This window comes from Nicotiana sylvestris, chromosome 2, assembly GCF_000393655.2.
Source record: "Nicotiana sylvestris chromosome 2, ASM39365v2, whole genome shotgun sequence".
NCBI lineage: Eukaryota > Viridiplantae > Streptophyta > Magnoliopsida > Solanales > Solanaceae > Nicotiana > Nicotiana sylvestris.
The window spans coordinates 80,555,332-80,577,591 of NC_091058.1; the positions used below are offsets into that span (position 1 = coordinate 80,555,332).

Consider the following 22,260-nt stretch of genomic DNA (forward strand, 5'->3'; position numbering starts at 1 on the left):
TCTATCCCAAAACGTGGAGAAGCGTGGATCTTAAAGTCACTAGGAAAGAAATGGAAAGATTACAAGTGCGATTTAAAAAATGAGCGTATGCGAAAATATAAAACTAAAGATTTTGCTAAAAAATAGATCAAGTTGCATACCGAGGGATCAATGGAGCGGTCTTGTCTCTTATTGGCTTTCTGATAAAGCTAAGGTATTAATTTTGAAAATTCACCTAGTCTGCTCATTTTCATAGCGTTTTCATTTTAATTATGCTCAAATTTTATTTAAAATTTATAAAATGTCGTTTTAATATTTCAATGATAGAGACGTACCCAAGCAAATAGAAATAATAGGGCCAAGCAAACGAGGCCTCACACAGGAGAATCCAAAGTGTTGCTACCTTGATGAATGAGCAGGTAAACCTGTGAAAATTATAAACTATAATATTTTAAATATTTTTTGTCATGTATGTCTGATATATAGTAGTGAATCATTTTGAATACACCATTTTTCTTGATTGTGATTATATGTGTAATATGATTTATTTTTTCAGTTAAATAGACATGATTGATCTGCTTGATTACTCTCCTTTCAACCTTTAATATGCTTTTTCACTATTTTTTTGTTTTGTTGGAGTGTAATGTTAAACTAAACAAAAGCCAACTTTTCTAGATTTAATGGAAATTAATTTGAACCTTGTAGTGAGTGAAGTGGAGAAGAATGCATGTTGTAATGGAGAATATGACAAAATGAGTGTTGGTGGTGGTTGTGTTAATTGCACTTTGTCCACTACTTCCAATGATAAATATAGTCTGTTGCCTGTGATCTTCATCTTATTTCTTGGTTGATTCCTTTTTAAGTGAGTGAAACCATCCTTACTAGCAGATGCGCTGCTCGATTATTCCATGCCTTATTACTTAAATTGAGGCTATTCACTCTCTTGTTATTGCTTTTATATTTGAATCTGTCTAAAGATTCATTCTGCTTGTTACCTTTCGAAAAATAATATTCATTCTGATTGAAGTTTGAGTTCTTTAGCAAAGGTTTGATTTGGTGGAGTGGTAAAAATCGGAGGTTTCAAATGCCGAAGGATAGTTTTAAGATCCTGTCTTGTCACTCATCTATGAGGATTTGGAAAGAATCCCACTTAAGATGGTCAATTACTTTTGATCTCTCTAATTAAAATATTTGTTCCTCACTCCAACATTTTTCCTCTAATACTATCTGATGAAAGATAAGTATTAAGCAATGGCTAGATCTTCTGTAGAGTGGAAGATATTCAGTTACTTGTAAGTGCTTGATTTTTACACCTTTTAGATTAGAAAGACAAATTTTGTGGGGACAGTGGCAAATTTGGTCATGAGTAATGGGATACTTTTTTCACATCTTTTCACGATGCTAAAATGACAAGTTTCTCCAAACATGAGCATAAAGTCTCCATAATTTTTGTTTCTGGTTTTGAGATAGATTTTCTTAGAAGATCAGCTAGTTGAGATTATTATTGATATAGAAGATTCACGTTGTAAGCACGTAATTTTTGACCCGCGCAAATTTTAAAGTTAGTTTTAGTATTTTAATATTTTTAAAATATTTACTTGACTTTATTTTAATATAATTTTAATTTTTTACTTTTAGTCCTAAGACATAAAAAAAAACAACATAAAATAGTTTTATTTATCGTATTTATCGCTTTTCTATATTTTTATCTTTAGTTTAAGATCAATTAGTATATTTTTATTCATGGTATCTTAATTTTATCCTGACTTTAACCTATTTTCTTTACTTTTTACTTTATTGTTATAACATTCGAAAATACAAAAAAAGTAGTTTCATTTTAAAATTTTGTTTATTTACTTAACTAAGTTTAATTAATATTTTGGTAGGATTTTTGAGTTTGTCTTTGTCCAACAAGAAAATTTGTAGGCCCAAGGGTGTGAGTCCATTTCTTTTACCTTAAACCCAATTGTTCTTAGCCCATTCTTCCCAACTCATTAGCCCATTTATGTGCAAGATTTAATCCTAGCCATCTATTTCCTTCTAATCCGATGGCCATCACCCCTTCCCACCTTCATATAAAATACCCAATTATAGAAACCCTAAAAAAACGTTTTCAATTCCTAGTCTTGAACTAGACAAGAGACAGCCGCCTCCATCCCATCCTTGAAACACCATCAGCTGTCAATCACCTTCTCCACAGCTGATAGTCGCGACACACATACACGCGCACAGTAAGAAGAAGAGGAACGATTTGCTCCATAGAAATCAATCCCCAAATACTCTTACCCTCTTCATTAATTTTTCACTAAATTACATCTCCATTAGCCAAAATCACACTATGTAGACCACTTGCAATCACTGTTCTTTCCCCGGAAAACTCCACTAATGTTGCTCACAACCCTTTTTTTTCCAAAAGCACTAATTAACACCCACAAAACAAGTCATTTATTTCTTGAGTTATAGTTTATCAGACGTCTTATTCGAGGTTGTCGTCCGGATTTCGGTCGCTGGCTCTATTTGTAATTCGAAGTTGCCGATCGAAGTTTTTGGTCGCGTGTCCAATTGCTCGTTCAAAGATTTGCTGATGATTCATTGTTGGGTGTTCTTTTGTTAATCCGGAATTGAAAGATTTCGACAGTAAGGTCCATTTCTCATCCTACTTGAATTTTGAGCGTGAATGGGATTCTGTTTCAAGCATGCTATTATCTTTCCCTTAATCTTCATGTTTATGTGCTTATATCATTGCTATTGCAAATTAATATGTTGAAAACAGATATTTGGTGTAAAATGTTGAAATTGGATAAAGTGGGTCTGGGATGTTGCGTTAAAACGAAGCAAAATTAGAATTGTAATATTTATCGCTTTTATTATTTGTCTATCGCTAGGAGCATGTTTTAGGCCGACCACACTTGGGTAGGTAAGCCTTAGAATTTTGGTTAGTTTTGAGGCGATAGGTCGTTCCCTTAGTTAAATTTATCCAGGGAATGCCCCGAAGGATTTGTATATATTTTATTCTGGGGAATGCCCCGAAGTATTTGTAATTGGAGGCTGTGGCGAACATCGTAGAAGAAATAGGCGTAGGATAATTTAGAACTTTAATTTTTCTTCTTTTAATTTTCTTTCATTTAGGTGGGGACGACCTCGAGCCTCTTTTGATTGTTTATTTTCTTTTTATGTGTCATTACCTCAACTTGAATATTTTAAAAGCCAACTTGATCGAGTATGCATCGTACTAGTTACGGGACTTGGGGAGTGCCTAACACCTTCTCCCCGAGTCAAACGAACCCCCTTACCCGAATCTCTGGTGTAGACTTAGTGTTGGAGTCTCAAGTGTTTTGAAAAGAAAAAATTATTTTTAGAATAAAAAGGTGACCTGACACACCGATATCAAATGTCAGGTGGCGACTCTGAGTTATTTCCTTTTAAACACAATGTTTTGTCACTTTTTTTTTAATTTTGATCTTTACAAATTTCTTTTATTTTTAAGAGGGTTTAGTGAAGGTTCTGTTAAAAAAGGGGTGTGACATCTCTGGCGACTCTGTTGTGGATCTGCAGGATTGAGCTAGTACTTAATCTTGTTGGCTTTTTAGGATATTCGGTTGAGGTTTTTATGTGTTTTGTTTGCTTTATTTAATTTTTATTTTGTTTATGTCATTTTATTATTTGCTAGTTGCTTATTTGTTTACAGTTTTTTCTTTATGTGTTACTGCTTTATAAACTGTCATCATATGCATTACCCAGTCAATTCTTTCTGCAACAAGTCTCGGAGCACGCGTCGCGTGCACGAACTCTTTGTTGAGTCACCCTTGATTTAGGAGGGGGGGCCGTCGGACGTATGGAGTGGGTGGAAAGCTTGAGCAGCCATCATCGACCATACGCTCCCCCGAATTGCCTTGTTAGTGAACCCCAAACTTAGGTCAGCCTTTAGGTCATTTTTATTTGCATCATGTCATTTAGACCTAACAGGGCTCGGTCCCAGGTACCGTGTCCCTTTGTAGGAAGCCTATCCAAATTTTGTCAAAATGGACCCGTGGCCCAAAAAGACATTCAATCATCCCTATGTGATACATGTTCCATCTTTGAGGGTAAAAAAGTCATTTGGCGGACCGATGCTTGGGAAAGAAGGGTGAAAGACAAAGCAAGTAGGGCCCAATTATATTTTTCTTTCACTACCTTTTTTATACAAAAAATAAAAATGAAAAATCTAAAAATAGATTTTACATTTTCCCATTATTTTCCAAAAAAAGAAAAAAAAGAAGAAAATCCAAAAGATTTTACATTTTCCATCATTTTCCGAAAATTCAAAAAAAGAGAAAAGAAAATCCAAAAAGAGTTTACATTTTCCATCATTTCTCAAAAAGACAAAAAATATGGTTTTTCCAAATTAGTTGCATTTTGTTTTAAAAAGGCTTTCTCCCATGACCAATCTTTCCGAACTACGCGAACCTGATTCTCGTCTTCTGGGCGGGATACGTGGGAAACCCACATAGGATCCGGTCTTCCTATTAGGTCCTAGGTTCTTGGCTTCCGGGGTCGTAGCCAAATCTTGCATATATAGCCATATTTGGCCACTTTGGCCGTTTTTGCAAAAATAGAAGTGTTTTCTCAAAGTAGTTTGTTATCTCTTGTCTTAGGATCTTAAGTCTACAATAAAGTGTCCTCTTAATTCTAAGGTTCATTCCTGTCAAATTTGCATGTCTAGCCACTTTTGGCCACATCGGCCATTCTTGCAAAATATGGTTATTTTTTCAAGAGTGGATCAATTACCCATGTATTAGGATCTTGAGTTTATAACTCGGTGTCATATCACTTTAAGGTCCATCCATGTCGTGTTTGCGTCCCTAGCCACATTTGGCCACATCGGCCATTTTTGCAAAAAGGGTCCATTTCTGCAAAGTAATTTTTAAGACCATGATTATCGGGATATTAGAGTCATGTAAGCTTTAAATGGAGTATTTCTCATGCATTAGGGGTCAACTTTGTCAAGTTTGCGCTAATAGCCACTTTCAGCCACTTAGGCCATTTTGCAAATATAGCCAAGTTGTGTCCTGCATTTGTCGACTAGGAAATGTGGTGGGGTCACATAGTTTCCCGAGCCTCTAACCATGTTTGCTTCATTCAGGTATGGACCTGCTGATTCGATCCAAAGTGTTGATGGTAGTAAAGATTCCTAGGAAGTTGATCAAGTGGTAGAAAATGTTTTCATCGTTAGAGCAGCATGAGTTAATGCAAAAATTGGGCACCCTAACTTCCCTTCTTGATATCACACCCCGCCCAGACTTAGTGGAGGTGATGCTGACTTATTGGGATCCACAAAATTTGATTTTCAGATTTGGAGAGTGTGAGATGACTCCTACCTTGGTGGAAATGTCTGGTCTCACTCGTTTAAGCTATATAGGCAAGGACATGATACTTCCCCGGGATCACTCTAGGACAATATTCCTCAGCGACCTGGGCCTGAAAGATAATAAGCATTTAAAATGTCTCGAGCAGTCCTGGATATCCTTGGATTATTTGTTTGCTAGATTTGAACCACATGATAGTTTTGATATCTTTTGGGATGAGTTCTGCACAACCAAGGCAAAGTGGCAAAGACGTCGCCTCGAAGCTTTCAGCCTTGCTCTGTTGGGATTATTGATTTTTTCATTAGACGAGAGGCACATTAGCACCCGTCTACAGTCAGTGGTAATGGCACTATTTCATGAGAAGCAACGCAAAACCGTTACCGTTGTGTCGATGATCTTAGCAGAGTTGTACCGAGCCCTGAGTGAGGTTAGGGTAGGTGTCAGATATTTTGAGGGAAGTAACCTTTTGCTACAACTGTGGATGATGGAGCATTTGCACACCGCTTCCTTACTTTGTCCCATCAACCGTGCCTTGAGGGATCGGGTGGTATGCATCGAACGTAGGATGAAATCTCCTAAGTTTACGTACCCAGTAGGCATCACGGCTTGGATTGAGTTCCTCAATTTGAGGACAAATGGGAATGCTTTGTGGGCTTACCTTTGGATGATATCTTGGTAGGGTGCCTCATGCAGCCTTTCCTGATGTTGATAGGACTCAAGTGTGTTAGACCGTACACTCCCGTTAGGGTAATGCGGCAATTGGGCAGAAGACAAGAGGAGCCTCCAACTTTGAATCTTCGGAGGCACATCATAAATTATAGCAAAAAAGCGGCTGATGAAATCAAGTATGTGCAATACTGGAACAATACAAAGAGGATGAAGAAAACTACATTAGTAGAGGACGTCGGTAGGCCCAAGTGTACTCAGGAGTACTTGATTTGGTTACAGTCCATCCCGCTAGGGGTCAGCACCCCATTGCCAGCACAACTTAGGGGTCGGGCAGTTCAGACAAATGATTTTGAGGAGGCATCGGACCAAGATCCCTGGGATAAGCTTGAGTTGATAAAGTCTCAGTTAGCGGGATTGGCAGCAAACGTGGAGCAGCATGGCCAGTATTTGTTTAGGGTCGGCCTTCAGGATGCGGGGCCACACGCCAAGGCCTTTATTCCCAGCATCAGTGTTTCTTTACGAGGCATGTTACAGAGTTTGAGCATGACGGACAGCCCAGGATCATCCCAGCTAGGACCGTCGCATTCAGGAGCCGCTTGAGGAGTCATTCTATTTAGGTGTTTTGAGATTGTCGTATGTTGTCTTTTACTTTCGTGTCTTGTCTAGAAGTACTGAGTCTTTTAGGTAGTGTCAGAGTCTGTCGTAGTGTAGTTGAGTCTGTCATGTCTTTCATTATCGTATTTCCCTTTGTATTTTAATGAAAATCCCAAAAAGATTTTGTTTTCAGTTTATTTTCCACCACTTCTTCAGAACTACGCTTGGTCTGATTCATGAGGGACATGATACGTAGGCAACCTACATCGGGTTCGATCAAATCATTTTTGGTTCAAAATAAAAAGAGAAAGAAAAAGAAAAGAGTGAAAAGAGGTGTTGGAAAATAAAGAGAAGAAAGGATTGAAATGAGCAAATTGGGATGTTGCCATATGACCCTGCGACCCTCAAAGCCATTTTAGAACCGTTAATCGTTGCTAGGTGCATTGCATGTAAGGTGATATTATTATTTGATAAATGCTCTAACGCTAACATGGTGGTTTTGTGTTGTTGTCCTCTGTTATCTCTATAAAGTTTCAGGAAGGTGGTTAGTTTGTTGGCATCCTGGCAAGTCATCCATACAATACCCGATCAAAGCGTCAAACAGTCATGGCTAGCAGGGAAACAAACACTGGAGTTGTAGACCCACCAAGGGAGATTGTTGAGTCGGAATCGGAACTGCAAGAGGAGGTCCGGAGGTTGAGGCATCAGATGGCAGAAATTTATCAAGCCTGGATTAAGGGACACCCTCCACCCTCGTTCCCTACCAACTACATAGAAAACCCTGCTTCCATTCCACCACTCTCTCAATCCCAGATGACCAATACCATTGATCTTTCCCCATAACACGCACCTGGCTTTACCCCTTACCATAACTACCCCGGCACTTCAGCCCAAATTGTTCATGCTCCGCTAGCCAAAATAACCTCATACCCCGCTCCGACATCTGCTCCTATTTTTGTACCCCCTCAACAAGCTACCCTCCACTGATCCTCTAGTGAGCCCGCATTCCCCGCTACAGATGCCCACTACTATGCACTGGAGCCCACCTTCAAAGTCCCAGATCCTTACTCTTACACTCCCTAATTTGAGCCTCATGTTGAAACTGACAAACCACCCAAGAACGCAGAGCAAGAAGAGATGTTTAGGAAGGTACAGAGTCTGGAGCAATTATTGAGAAATATGCAAGGGTTGGGAAACCAAGTGAGTGTGGCCTATAAGGATTTGTGTTTGTTCCCCGATGTCCAATTGCCTACCGGGTTCAAGATGCCCAAGTTTGACTTGTATGACGGACACGGGGATCCTGTATCTCATATGAGAGGTTATTGCAGTAAAATGAAAGGCGCCGGGGGAAAAGATGAATTACTGATGGCATACTTCAGCCAAAGTCTGAGTGGGGAAGCTTTAGAATGGTACACTCGCCAGGACGCCAGCAGGTGGTACACCTGGGACGATATGGCTCAGGCCTTTGCCTGGCACTTTCAGTACAATATAGACATTGTTCCAGACCGCCTATCTCTAACCAAGGTGGAAAAGAAACCCAGTGAAAGCTTTAGAGAATATGGGTTCCGATGGAGGGAGCAAGCTGCACGAGTCAATCCTCCGATGGAAGAGGACGAGAGGTTAAATACTTTCTTTAAGCCCTAGAGCCCACTTACTATGGCCACTTGATCTCAGCCATTGGTAAGTCTTTCAATGATGTGGTGAATATGGGAGAAATGGTGGAAGAGGGGCTCAAGTCGAGTAAGATCATGAGCTATTCTGCTATAAAAGCAACCACCTAGGTAGTCCAGAGTGGTACCGGAAGTTTGCTAGGCAAGAAGAATAAGGAAGATGTTGCTATGTTTGTCTCCGGATCATGGCATGGCCATAGGGGTTCACCTCATCAGTACATCCATCATCGACCCCGACCCCAAGCCTACGCCCAAGCTCCATATAATCCACCTCAACATTACTTTTCCCTGCAAAACCCCCAATACTCAGCCAGGCCATACCAATACCTTGTTTACCATGCATAGTCATATGCTCAACCCCCTCCTTACCCGCAATGGCGTGCTCCATCTCCGCAGAATATCTACCCAGCTCCACAAAATACTTATCCACCCCCACAACCCTATCAAAACCCCACTTGTTCAAATTTTTAATCAAGGCCAGAGTATAGGAGAGAGAGGCAGCAGTGGAAACAAACTTTTACCCCGCTTGGAGAGTCCTATGCTAGTCTGTTTCAAAGGTTAAGGAAGTTAGACGTCTTGAGGCCGATTGAGTCAAAGATACCAAACCCCCCTCCAAAGAACCTCGATTATTCCCTAAGATGCGCATATTGTACTGATGCTCCAGGGCATGACATAGAGAAGTGTTGGCATTTGAAACGGGCAATCCAGGAGCTCATTGATACAAACCAAATTGTAGTCCATAGCCCAGATGCGCCAAACATCAACCAAAACCCTTTGCCAGCCCATGCAGAGACGCACATAATTGAAATAGTTCACAAGGATGGGGAGCCCAAAAAGTCTTCTAAGTCCGTCATGATGATTCGGGCCAGTGAAAGCAATTTGGTTAAAGCTCCAGACTCTACCAAAGCAACGCCCTTGATAGTTTAAGGGATGACAGAAAAGCCGAGCGCACTCAATTCGAAACAACCAGTGTTGGTCGTGAAAGGGCTGTCGAAAGATATCGGGGCAAGGCCGGAAAGTTCAAAAGTGGTAGTACCAGGGATTTCAAGTAAGCCTGTGATAGTTGTGAAGGGGGCTCCTACTACCCTTATCATCATTAAACCAGTAACCCAGCTTCCAATGGTGGATGCCAAGGCTGTTCCGTGGAATTATAAACAAGTGATAGTGACATACAAAGGAAAAGAAATAGAGGAAGAAGTCAATGAAACTAGAGGATTGACTCGTTCTGGGAGATGTTTCACCCCCAGAAGAATTAAGAAAAGCCAAGCCATTCAAGGATAGCCCAATGCCAGTAAAGAAATCGGTCGCTGAGGAAGAGGCTGAGGAGTTCCTGAAAAAGATGAAAGTGCAGGATTATTCCATTGTGGAGCAGTTAAGGAAAATACCAGCCCAGATTTCTCTTTTCTCTTTGTTGATACATTCAGATGAACATCGCAGGGTCTTGATGAAGATTTTGAATGAGGCACATGTTCCTGATAAGATCACAGGGAACCACTTGGAAAAATAGTTGGCAGGATCTTCGAAGCAAATAGGATCACTTTCTCGGATGATGAACTTCCTATGGAGGGTACAGAACACAACCGAGCTCTCTATCTCACAGTGAAGTGTGAAGATTCTGTTGTCTCAAGGGTTTTGGTTGATAATGGCTCTAGTGTGAATATTTGTCCCCTGTCTACTCTGCAAAAACTGAAGATTGGCATCGAAAGAATCCACTTTAATAGTGTATGTGTTCGAGGCTTTGATGGGGGAGGTAAAGATTCTGTTGGAGATATAATGCGCGAATTATCGATAGGGCCTGTTGAGTTTACTATGGAATTCCAAGTGTTAGATGTGGTTGTCACTTACAATCTGTTGTTAGGCAGGCCCTGGATACATACTGCTAAGGCAGTCCCATCTTCTGTGCACCAAATGGTGAAGTTTGAATGGGACACACAAGAAATAGTTGTGCACGGTGATGAGGACTTGTCAGCCTGTAATGATACAATTATTCCGTTCATCGAAGCTGAAGATGATAAGGGACCTTGGGTCTATCAGACTTTCGAAACAATGTCTGTTGAGAAAATTCCTGAAGGAAAATACATTCTGTGTCCTAAGCTATCCTCCGCGTCCATCATGGTTGCGAATGAAATGTTGAAGAATGGTTTTGTACCGGGCAAGGGTCTGGGCTCATCTCTGCAGGGTATTGTGCATCCAGTGCGCCCCAGTGGGAATCTTGGTACATTTGGTTTGGGATTCATGCCCACAGAGAAGGACGTGAAAAGGGTTAAAAATCTGAAACAAAAGGTATGGTCGCTCCCCAAGCCCATCCCACACATCTCTAAGTCTTTTGTCAAGCCAGGGGCCGAAAAGCCTCCAACCTCCTCAATACCAAAACATGTGGTCGATGTTGATGAAGAGCTGATCAAGAGGTTCCAAAGTCTGTTCGAAGAGGTCAATATGGTAGAACTTGGTGAAAGCTCTAGTAAAGAAGATGTGCAGCTCGTTGGCCCAAACGTGAAGCTTAGCAATTGGGAAGCTACTCCTCTCCCCACCAGGAAGGAGTTTTGGTAGTTTGCTTTGTGTTCCTTTCTGTTATCTGGGTTATTCCAAGTTTGTAATCCAGATTTTTAGTTTTTGCTTGTTTTGATGTTCAAACCCTGCTATCCTTTTATTTTCAATGAAATGCAATTTTCCGTTTTCCATTATTTTTAATAGTGTTTTATTTTATTCTTTTTTCTTTTGTACAGTTCTTTTTATGTTGGTTGCAGTGACATGACATGCATGAAGAGTTTTAAGCCGAGTCTTAAAAGCCAATCCAATTCTGAAATAACAATCCAAGAAGTAGAAAATGATGATGAAATAGAATATGATGAAGAAGCAACATTTGAGGAAATCAGTAAAGATCTAAAACAATTTGAAGAAAAACCAAAGCCTAATTTGAGTGAGACTGAAGCAATCAATTTAGGGGACCAGGATGATGTTAGAGAAACCAAGATAAGTGTGCATTTAGAACCGCGAGTTAAGGAGGAAATAATCAAAACATTGTTTGAGTACAAAGATGTCTTTGCATGGTCATATGACGATATGTCGGGCCTGAGCACTGATCTGGTAGTTCAAAAATTGCCAACTGATCCAACATCCCCTCCTGTCAAGCAAAAGTTGTGAAAGTTCAAGACTGATATGAGTGTGAAGATCAAAGAAGAAATCACAAAGCAGCTTACTGCAAAGGTCATTCGGGTCACTCGATATCCCACTTGGTTAGCCAATGTTGTGCCAGTATCAAAGAAAGATGGTAAGACTAGGGTCTGTGTTGATTACCGTGATCTTAACAAAGCAAGCACAAAGGATGATTTTCCATTGCTGAACATTCACACTTTGATCGATAATTGTGCCAAGCATGAGATTGGGTCTTTTGTGGACTGTTACGCGGGATATCACCAGATCTTGATGGATGAGGAAGATGCAGAAAAGATAGCATTCATCACGCCATGGGGAACATACTATTATCGGGTAATGCCATTTGGTTTGAAGAATGTTGGGGCAACTTATATGAGGGCGATGGCCACCATATTTCATGACATGATACATAGGGAGATCGAGGTTTATGTAGATGATGTGATTATAAAGTCAAAGAAGCAGTCTGACCATTTTAAGGATTTGAAGAAGTTTTTCCAAAGACTCCGCAGGTATAACCTCAAGCTTAATCCAGCGAAATGTGCATTTGGTGTCCCGTCGGGGAAGCTGCTGGGATTCGTGGTTAGTAGACGCGGCATTGAGTTAGATCCATCGAAGATCAAAGTCATTCAAGAGTTACCACTGCCAAAGAACAAAACAGAGGTGATGAGTTTTCTTGGAAGGTTAAATTACATCAGTAGGTTCATTGCTCAGCTCACGACAACCTGTGAGCCCATCTTTAAGCTGCTGAAGAAGAATGCTACAGTCAAGTGGACTGACGAATGTCAAGAAGCATTTGATAAAATTAAGAGGTACTGGTCGAATCCACCTGTGCTGGTCCCACCAGAGCCTAGAAGACCTTTAATTCTCTATTTGACAGTCTTGGATAATTCTTTTGGCTGTATATTGGGTCAACATGACATCACAGGAAAGAAGAAGCAAGCAGTCTCTTATCTCAGTAAGAAGTTCACTCCCTATGAGGTTAAGTACACTCTGCTTGAGAGGACATGTTGCGCCCTGACTTGGGTTGCACAAAAGTTGAAGCATTATCTGTCGTCCTACACTACTTACCTCATTTCCCGCATGGATCCTCTAAAGTATATCTTTCAGAAGCCTATGCCTACGGGAAGACTGGCGAAGTGGCAGATTTTACTTACTGAGTCTGACATCATCTATGTGACTCAGATCGCGATGAAGGCTCAAGCCTTGGCTAACCACTTGGCCGAGAATCCGGTGGATGATGAATATGAGCCACTGAAGACTTATTTTCCTGATGAAGAGGTCATGTGTGTTGATGAGGTTGACTAAGATGAAAGCCAGGTTGGAAACTCTTCTTTGATGGAGCTGCTAACATGAAGGGGGTCGGAATAGGGGCTGTACTTATCTCTGAAATAGGGCAACACTACCCTGTAACAGCCCAGCTTCGATTTTATTGCACCAACAATATGGCCGAGTACGAAGCATGCATTCTAGGTTTGAGGTTAGCTATAGACATGGGAGTCCAGGAAATACTGGTTCTGGGAGATTCAGATTTGTTGGTTCATCAAATTCAAGGAGAATGGGAGACTCGAGATTTGAAGCTCATACCGTACCGACAGTGTCTGCATGATCTTTGTCAACGGTTCAGGTCGGTTGAATTTAGACATATTCCAAGGATTCATAATGAGATTGTTGATGCCTTGGCCACTCTGGCGTCAATGTTACATCATCCGGACAAGGCATATGTCGACCCCGTGCACATCCAAATCCATGATCAACATGCTTATTGTAATGTGGTGGTAGAGGAAATCAATGGCGAACCTTGGTTCCATGATGTCAAAGAATACGTCAGGTCGGGGGTATATCCAGTACATGCTACAGGTGACCAAAAGAGGACCATTCGACATCTGGCTAGTGGATTTTTCTTGAGTGGAGGAATCTTGTACAAGAGGACTCCAGATTTAGGACTGCTGAGGTACATAGATGCTAAAGAAGCTTCAACTATCATGGTAGAAGTGCATTCTGGAGTTTGTGGGCCGCACATGAACGAGTATGTCTTGGCAAAGAAGATACTTCGAGCAGGTTATTATTGGCTCACCATGGAACGGGACTGTATCAGTTTTGTTCGCAAGTGTCATCAATGCCAGGTACATGGTGATTTGATTCATTCTCCCCCATCTGAGTTACACACAATGTCTGCACCTTGGCCCTTTATTGCTTGGGCCATGGATGTCATTGGACCAGTTGAGCCGGCAACGTCAAATGGGCATAGGTTTATTCTGGTGGCCATTGATTACTTTACCAAGTGGTTCGAAGTTGTAAATTTCAAGTCCGTGACCAAGAAGGCGGTGGTGGATTTTGTTCATTCAAATATCATTTGTCGGTTCGGAATTCCCAAGATGATCATCACAGACAATGCTGCTAATCTCATCAGTCATTTGATGAAAGAGGTATGCCAACAATTCAAGATCATGCATCGGAACTCCACTCCGTATCGCCCCAAGGCAAATGGAGCTGTTGAGGCTGCTAACAAGAACATAAAGAAGATACTTCGTAAGATGGTTCCAGGTTCTAGGCAGTGGCATGAAAGGTTGTCTTTTGCCTTACTGGGTTATCGCACAACTGTTCGCACTTCAGTAGGTGCAACTCCTTATCTGTTGGTATATGGAACTGAGGCAGTTATACCTGCAGAAGTTGAGATCCCATCCCTTCGGATCGTTGTAGAAGCTGAAATTGATGATGATGAGTGGGTCAAAACCCGGCTAGAGCAATTGAGTTTGATTGATGAGAAAAGGTTGGTTGCAGTATGTCATGGTCAATTGTATCAGAAGAGAATGGCAAGAGCATACAACAAAAAGGTGCGTCCTCGGAAATTCGAAGTGGGCCAAATGGTATTGAAATGCATCCTTCCTCATCAGGCTGAAGCTAAAGGCAAGTTCGCCCCAAACTGGCAGGGACCATTCATAGTGACAAGAATGTTGCCCAATGGTGCTTTGTATTTAACAGACATAGAAGGCAAATGTGTAGTTATGGCTATTAATTCTGATGCAGTTAAGAGGTACTATGTATGATTTCTTTGTTTACCGTCAGTTGTATTTTGTACTTGGCATGTTCAAAGTTGAAATGACGAGGGCATTTTGTTCTGCTACCCGAACACTTTTATCCTTTGTTATCCTTTTTGAGCCTTATTTATTTTCTTTCATACCCCTCTTTTGGAATCAGTAGTAGAAGTAGAGAATGAAAAAATGATGATGAATGAGTGAAAATAAGAAAAAGGAAAAAGAAAAGAAAAAAAGAAAAAAAAAGAAGAAAAAAGAAAAAAGAAAAGAAAAGCAACAAAAACAAATAACTTCCTTTTGAACTACGTTCGACCTGATTCCTTTTAAGGATACGTAGGCAGCCTTACGGTTCGGTCCCATCAAAATAGAAATTAAAATTCCCCGGCCCAAAGAAACTGGGGCATAAGTTTGGGTTTTGAAAAGATCTGATTCCAAAAGTTGTAATTTTAACCCCTTTTTCATCTTAAATTAGTTTGAGCCTTCATACCACCCTTTCTTTCTAACCCTGTCCAAAAGTCTACATTACAGTCCAAAAAAAAGACCTTCTGATCAATCTTTGAGGATGCCAGGTCAAGCGAGACAGAGGAAGGATTTACATCATGGGTAACACTTTGATCATGGGCACAAAGGAAAATTGAATAAATGAGAGAGTCTTATTGGTGAAAACCCTCACGGGCACCGTAAGGCGATGGTGAGCTGAGAGAAAATTTAAAATGAGAGAGTCTTATTGGTGAAAACCCTCACAGGCACCATAAGGCGATGGTGAGTTGAGATATGAACAAATAAAAGAGGCTTGTTGGTGAAAAACCCTTTGGGGCACTACAAGTCGAATGAGGCTCATGACTTTACAGAGAATTTGGATCGGTGAAAGCCCGGTTTTGAAGTATGAAGACAGGACATAAGCTGAAAGTATGATTGGTTGGACGGATTAGGCTGATCAATCCTAAATGCATGTCATGATCATTGAAGTCGGCTGCTTCTCTCAAATAAGTCTTCTTTTCTCATTCTTCTTCGTATAGTCATCTGTGCTCAAAATTTTCCTTTGTTCCTTTTGTCAAAAATCATTTTACTTTGCTCTTTGAGCCTATCTTTATGGGTCTCTTTTGAGTCAGCCCTTATTGAACAAGCAGGAAAGGATTTCAAAGCCTACTACCAGCTTCTAAATTGCACAAAGCGGAGTCCGGCCAGGCACATCACAATTGACTTGATTTAGAGTAAGCAGTATGGTGATAACTGAGGTTCAAGCAATCAAGTGAATCTTGAATTTTGAGAAAATACAAGGGTTCAACAACTTTCAAAATGAAAACACAATGCAACGAGTGAGTGTGAGAGATTCAGGTCATGCAGAGATTTTGTGGTCCAGTTCTAATCAAAAGTTCAAACAACTTCTTGCTAGCCCGAAGCAGCTAATCAGAATGAAGCATGGCTGTGGCGGAAGCAGACACTCAGCAAGGATGCCACAAACTAACCAGCACATTTTCAAACTAACAAGATTCTATTTGTCTGAAACAGGGGCAAGAAATTTTTTAAATCCACAGGGACCTCCCATGGAAAATCATGGTTCAGGGAGCAAGAAATTCTATTCAGAATCCTCAAAGATGAGAGCATGACTCAGGTAAGTTCGTTTAAAATTTTCAGGACCCTCCTGGATAATGGGATTTAATTTAAAATTTTCAGGACCCTCCTGAATAATGAGATTTAGTTTTTAATTTTCAGGACCCTCCTAGATAATGGGATTTAGTTTCTAAAATTTTAAGGACCCTCTTGGATAATGGGATTTAATTTATAATTTTCAGGACCCTCCTAGATAATGGGATTTAATTTAAATCTTTTATGACCCTCCTGGATAATAGGATTTAATTTAAAATTTTCAGGACCCTCCTGGATAATGGGATTTAGTTTTTAAATTTTCAGGACCCTCCTGGATAATGGGATTTAGTTTTTAAATTCTCAGGACCTTCCTGGATAATGGGATTTAGTTTTTAAATTCTCAGGACCCTCCTGGATAATGGGATTTAGTTTTTAAATTCTCAGGGCCCTCCTGGATAATGGGATTTAATTTTTTTAAAAAAAGTTCTCAGAACCCTCCTGGATAATGAGATTTCGTTTTTAAATTTCAGGACCCTCCTGGATAATGGGATTTAATTTAAATTTTCAGGACCCTCCTGGATAATGGGATTTAGTTTTTAAAATTTTCAGGACCCTCCTAGATAATGGGATTTAATTTAAATTTTCAGGACCCTCCCGGATAATGGGATTTGGTTTTTAAATTTTCAGGACCCTCCTGGATAATGGGATTTAGTTTTTAAATTTTTCAGGACCCTCTTGGATAATGGGACTTAGTTTTAAAGCTTTCAGGACCCTCCTGGATATTGGAATTTAGTTTTAAGTTTTAGAGGAGGTTTAATTCGAAGTTTTCAGGGCCCTCCTGGATAATGAGATTTAGCTTTTGAATTCTTAGAGCTCTATAGGTAACATGATCCGATTAACACTCACAAATATGCCCAGATCCCAAATTGGGGCAGAATTTTTTTTTTTGTTTTGTCTGTTTTGTTGCAATATCAGGCACCCACCTGGATAACGAGGGAATACAATTTAAGTTGTTGGTGATCTGGCGCCCACCTGGATAACGAGGGAATACAATTCAAGTTTTTGGTAATCAGGCACCCACCTGGATAACGAGGGAATACAATTCAAGTTGTTGGTAATCAGGCACCCACCTGGATAACGAGGGAAAACAGTTTCAAGTTTTGGTAATCAGGCACCCACCTGGATAACAAGGGAATTCATTTCAGACTTACTTCAATTTGCAAATTTAAGAAGCATCAGGAGCCCGCCTGAAGAACAGGGTCCACTTTTCAGTCTCATGTTGAAGATCAAATAAAGATTCAAGGAAGATTCAATACAAGAAGCAGATAGGATCTTGTATTTTTCTTTCACTTTGCTGTAATTTTTTCTTTTATTTTGATGTAATGGCAGGAACCGCAGACCAGAACCTCGACGACACTTCACTAGACTCTCCACCTCGGTACTCCATCATCCTTCTCACTTCTGAACTACACGTGGCCTGATTCCTTTATAGCCAAGGATATGTAGGCAGCTCAGATACCAGGGTTCGGTCACAATCTTTTTAGCCATCTTTATTTTCTTTTGAATAAGTGTCGGGTAATAAATCAATTACGTTGCTTATTGTTCTTTGCTCCGGAAACTCTTCGTGTTTACGAGCAAAGAGGGGCAGTTGTATGCACGTAAATTTTGACCCGCGCAAATTTTAAAGTTAGTTTTAGTATTTTAATATTTTTAAAATATTTATTTGACTTTATTTTAATATAATTTTAATCATTTTGCTTTTAGTCCTAAGACATAAAAAAAACACGAAATAGTTTTATTTATCGTATTTATCACTTTTCTATATTTTTATCTTTAGTTTAAGATCAATTAGTATATTTTTATTCATGGTATCTTAATTTTATCCTGACTTTAACCTATTTTCTTTACTTTTTACTTTATTGTTATAACATTCGATAATACAAAAAAAGTAGTTTCATTTTAGAATTTGTTTATTTACTTAACTAAGTTTAATTAATATTTTGGTAGGATATTTGAGTTTGTCTTTGTCCAACAAGAAAATTTGTAGGTCCAAGGGTGTGAGTCCATTTCTTTTACCTTAAACCCAATTGTTCTTAGCTCATTCTTCCCAGTCCATTAGCCCATTTATGTGAAAGATTTAATCCTAACCATCTATTTCCTTCTAATCCGATGGCAATCACCCCTTCCTACCTTCATATAAAATACCCAATTATAGAAACCCTAAAAAAAAGTTTTCAATTCCTAGTCTTGAACTAGACAAGAGACAGCCGCCTCCATCCCATCCTTGAAACACCATCAGCTGCTAATCACCTTCTCCACAGCTGATAGTCGCGACACACATACACGCGCACAGTAAGAAGAAGAAGAACGGTTTGCTCCATAGAAATCAATCCCCAAATACTCTTACCCTCTTCATTAATTTTTCACTAAATTACATCTCCATTAGCCAAAATCACACTATATAGACCACTTGCAATCACTGTTCTTTCCCCGGAAAACTCCATTAATGCTGCTTACAAAACTTTTTTTTTCAAAAGCACTAATTAACACCCACAAAACAAGTCATTTATCTCTTGAGTTAGAGTTTAGCAGACGTCTTATTCGAGGTTGCCGTCCGGATTTCGGTCACTGGCTCTATTTGTAATTCGAAGTTGTCGATCGAAGTTTTTGGTCGCGTGTCCAATTGCTCGTTCAAGGATTTGCTGATGATTCATTGTTGGGTGTTCTTTTGTTAATCCGGAATTGAAAGATTTCGACAGTAAGGTCCATTTCTCATCCTACTTGAATTTTGAGCGTGAATGGGATTCTGTTTCAAGCATGTTATTGTCTTTCCCTTAATCTTCATGTTTATGTGCTTATATCATTGCTATTGCAAATTAATATGTTGAAAATAGATATTTAGTGTAAAATGTTGAAATTGGATAAAGTGGGTCGTGGGATGTTGCGTTAAAACGAAGCAAAATTAGAATTGTAATATTTATTGCTTTTATTACTTGTTTCTCGCTAGGAGCATGTTTTAGGCCGACCACACTTGGGTAGGCAAGCCTTAGAATTTTGGTTAGTTTTGAGGCGATAGGTCGTTCCCTTAGTTAAATTTATCCAGGGAATGCCCCGAAGGATTTGTATATATTTTATTCTGGGGAATGCCCCGAAGTATTTGTAATTGGAGGATGTGGCGAACATCGTAGAAGAAATAGGCGTAGGATAATTTAGAACTTTAATTATTCTTCTTTTAATTTTCTTTCATTTAGGTGGGGACAACCTCGAGCCTCTTTTGATTGTTTATTTTCTTTTTGTGTGTCATTACCTCAACTTGAATATTTTAAAAGCCAACTTGATCGAGTATGCAACCGTATTAGTTACGGGACTTGGGGAGTGCCTAACACCTTCTCCCCAAGTCAAACGAAACCCCTTACCCGAATCTCTGGTGTAGACTTAGTTTTGGAGTCTCAAGTGTTTTGAAAAGAAAAAAATATTTTTAGAATAAAACGGTGACCTGACACACTGTTAAACACAATGTTTTGTCACTTTTTTTAATTAAAACCCCTTTTGAGCTTTACAAATTTCTTTTATTTTTAAGAGGGTTTAGTGAAGGTTCTGTTAAAAAAGGGGTGTGACATCTCTGGCGACTTCGCTGGGGACCTGCAGGTTCGAGCTAGTACTTGATCTTGTTGGCTTTTTAGGATATTCGGTTGAGGTTTTTATGTGTTTTGTTTGCTTTATTTAATTTTTATTTTGTTTATGTCATTTTATTATTTGCTAGTTGCTTATTTGTTTACAGTTTTTCCTTTATGTGTTACTGCTTTATAAGTTGTCATCATATGCATTACCCAGTCAATTCTTTCTGCAACAAGTCTCGGAGCACGCATCGCGTGTACGAACTCTTTGTTGAGTCACCCTTGATTTAGGAGGGGGGCCGTCGGACGTATGGAGTGGGTGGAAAGCTTGAGCAGCCACCATCGACCATACGCTCCCCCGAATTGCCTTGTTAGTGAACCCCAAACTTAGGTCAGCCTTTAGGTCATTTTTATTTGCATCATGTCATTTAGACCTAACAGGGCTCGGTCCCAGGTACCGTGTCCCTTTGTAGGAAGCCTATCCAAATTTTGTCAAAATGCGCCCGTGGCCCAAAAAGACATTCAATCATCCCTATGTGATACATGTTGCATCTTTGAGGGTAAAAAGGTCATTTGGCGGACCGATGCTTGGGAAAGAAGGGTGAAAGACGAAGCAAGTAGGGCCCAGTAATATTTTTTTTTCACTACCTTTTTAAAAAAAATGAAAATGAAAAATGCAAAAAAAGATTTTACATTTTCCCATTATTTTCCAAAAAAGAAAAAAAAAAGAAAATCCAAAAGATTTTACATTTTCCATCATTTTCCAAAAATTCAAAAAATGAGAAAAGAAAATCCAAAAAGAGTTTACATTTTCCATCATTTCTCAAAAAGACAAAAAATATGGTTTTTCCAAATTGGTTGCATTTTTTTTAAAAATGCTTTCTCCCATGACCAATCTTCCCGAACTACGCGAACCTGATTCTCGTCTTCTGGGGCGGGATACGTAGGCAACCCACATAAGGTCCGGTCTTCCTATTAGGTCCTAGGTTCTTGGCTTCCGGGGTCGTAGTCAAATCTTGCATGTATAGCCATATTTGGCCATTTTGGCCATTTTTGTAAAAATAGAAGTGTTTTCTCAATGTAGTTTCTTATCTCTTGTCTTAGGATCTTGAGTCTACAATGAAGTGTCCTCTTAATTCTAAGTTTCATTCCTGTCAAATTTGCATGTCTAGCCACTTTTGGCCACATCGGCCATTCTTGCAAAATAAGGTTATTTTTGCAAGAGTGGATCAATTACCCATGTCTTAGGATCTTGAGTTTATAACTCGGTGTCATATCACTTTAAGGTCCATCCATGTCGTGTTTGCGTCCCTAGCCACATTTTGCCACATCGGCCATTTTTGCAAAAAGGGTCCATTTCTACAAAGTAATTTTTAAGACCATGATTGTCGGGATATTAGAGTCATGTAAGCTTTAAATGGAGTATTTCTCATGCATTAGGAGTCAACTTTGTCTAGTTTGCGCTAATAGCCACTATCAGCCACTTAGGCCATTTTGCAAATATAGCCAAGTTGTGTCCGGCATTTGTCGACTAGGAAATGTGGTGGGGTCATGTAGTGTCCCGAGCCGCTAACCATGTTTGCTTCATTCAGGTATGGACCCGTTGATTCGATCCAAAGTGCTGATGGTAGTAAAGATTCCTAGGAAGTTGATCAAGTGGTGGAAAATGTTTTCATCGTTAGAGCAGCATGAGTTAATGCAGAAATTGGGCACCCTAACTTCCTTTCTTGATATCACACCCCGCCCAGGCTTAGTGGAGGCAATGCTGACTTATTGGGATCTGCAAAATTTGATTTTCAGATTTCGAGAGTGTGAGATGACTCCTACCTTGGCGGAAATGTCTGGTCTCACTCGTTTAAGCTATATAGGCAGGGACATGATACTTCCCCGGGACCACTCTAGGAAAAGATTCCTCAACAACCTAGGCCTGAAAGATAATAAGCATTTAAAATATCTCGAGCAGTCCTGGATATCCTTGGATTATTTGTTTGCTAGATTTGGACCACAGGATAGTTTTGATATCGTTTGGGATGAGTTCTGCACAACCAAGGCAAAGTGGCAAAGACGTCGCCTCGAAGCTTTCAGCCTTACTCTGTTGGGATTATTGGTTTTTCCATTAGATGAGAGGCACATTAGCATCCGTCTACAGTCAGTGGTAATGGAACTATTTCATGAGAAGCAACGCAAAACCGTTACCGTTGTGCCGATGATCTTAGCAGAGTAGTACCGAGCCCTGAGTGAGGTTAGGGGAGGTGTCAGATATTTTGAGGGAAGTAACCTTTTGCTACAGCTGTGGATGATGTAGCATTTGCACACCGCTTCCTTACTTTGTCCCATCGACCGTGCCTTGAGGGATCGGGTGGTATGCATCGAACGTAGGATGAAATCTCCTAAGTTTACGTACCCAGTAGGTGTCACGGATTGGATTGAGTTCCTCGGTTTGAGGACAAATGGGAATATTTTGTGGGCTTACCTTTGGCTACCTTTGGATGATATCTTGGTAGGGTGCCTCATGCAGCCTTTCCTGATGTTGATAGGACTCAAGTGTGTCAGACCGTACACTCCCGTTAGGGTAATGCGGCAATTGGGCAGAAGACAAGAGGAG

At 40.0% G+C, this 22,260-nt stretch overlaps 1 long non-coding RNA gene across 1 annotated transcript; it reads left to right on the forward strand.

Annotated features, from left to right (window-relative positions):
• Positions 1-139: 139 nt before the first annotated feature.
• On the forward strand, positions 140-7,208 carry LOC104222742 (uncharacterized). Its single transcript, XR_011405031.1, has 3 exons — positions 140-193; positions 307-398; positions 7,119-7,208. It is a non-coding gene; the product is annotated as an uncharacterized lncRNA (long non-coding RNA).
• The last annotated feature ends 15,052 nt before the right edge of the window (positions 7,209-22,260 follow it).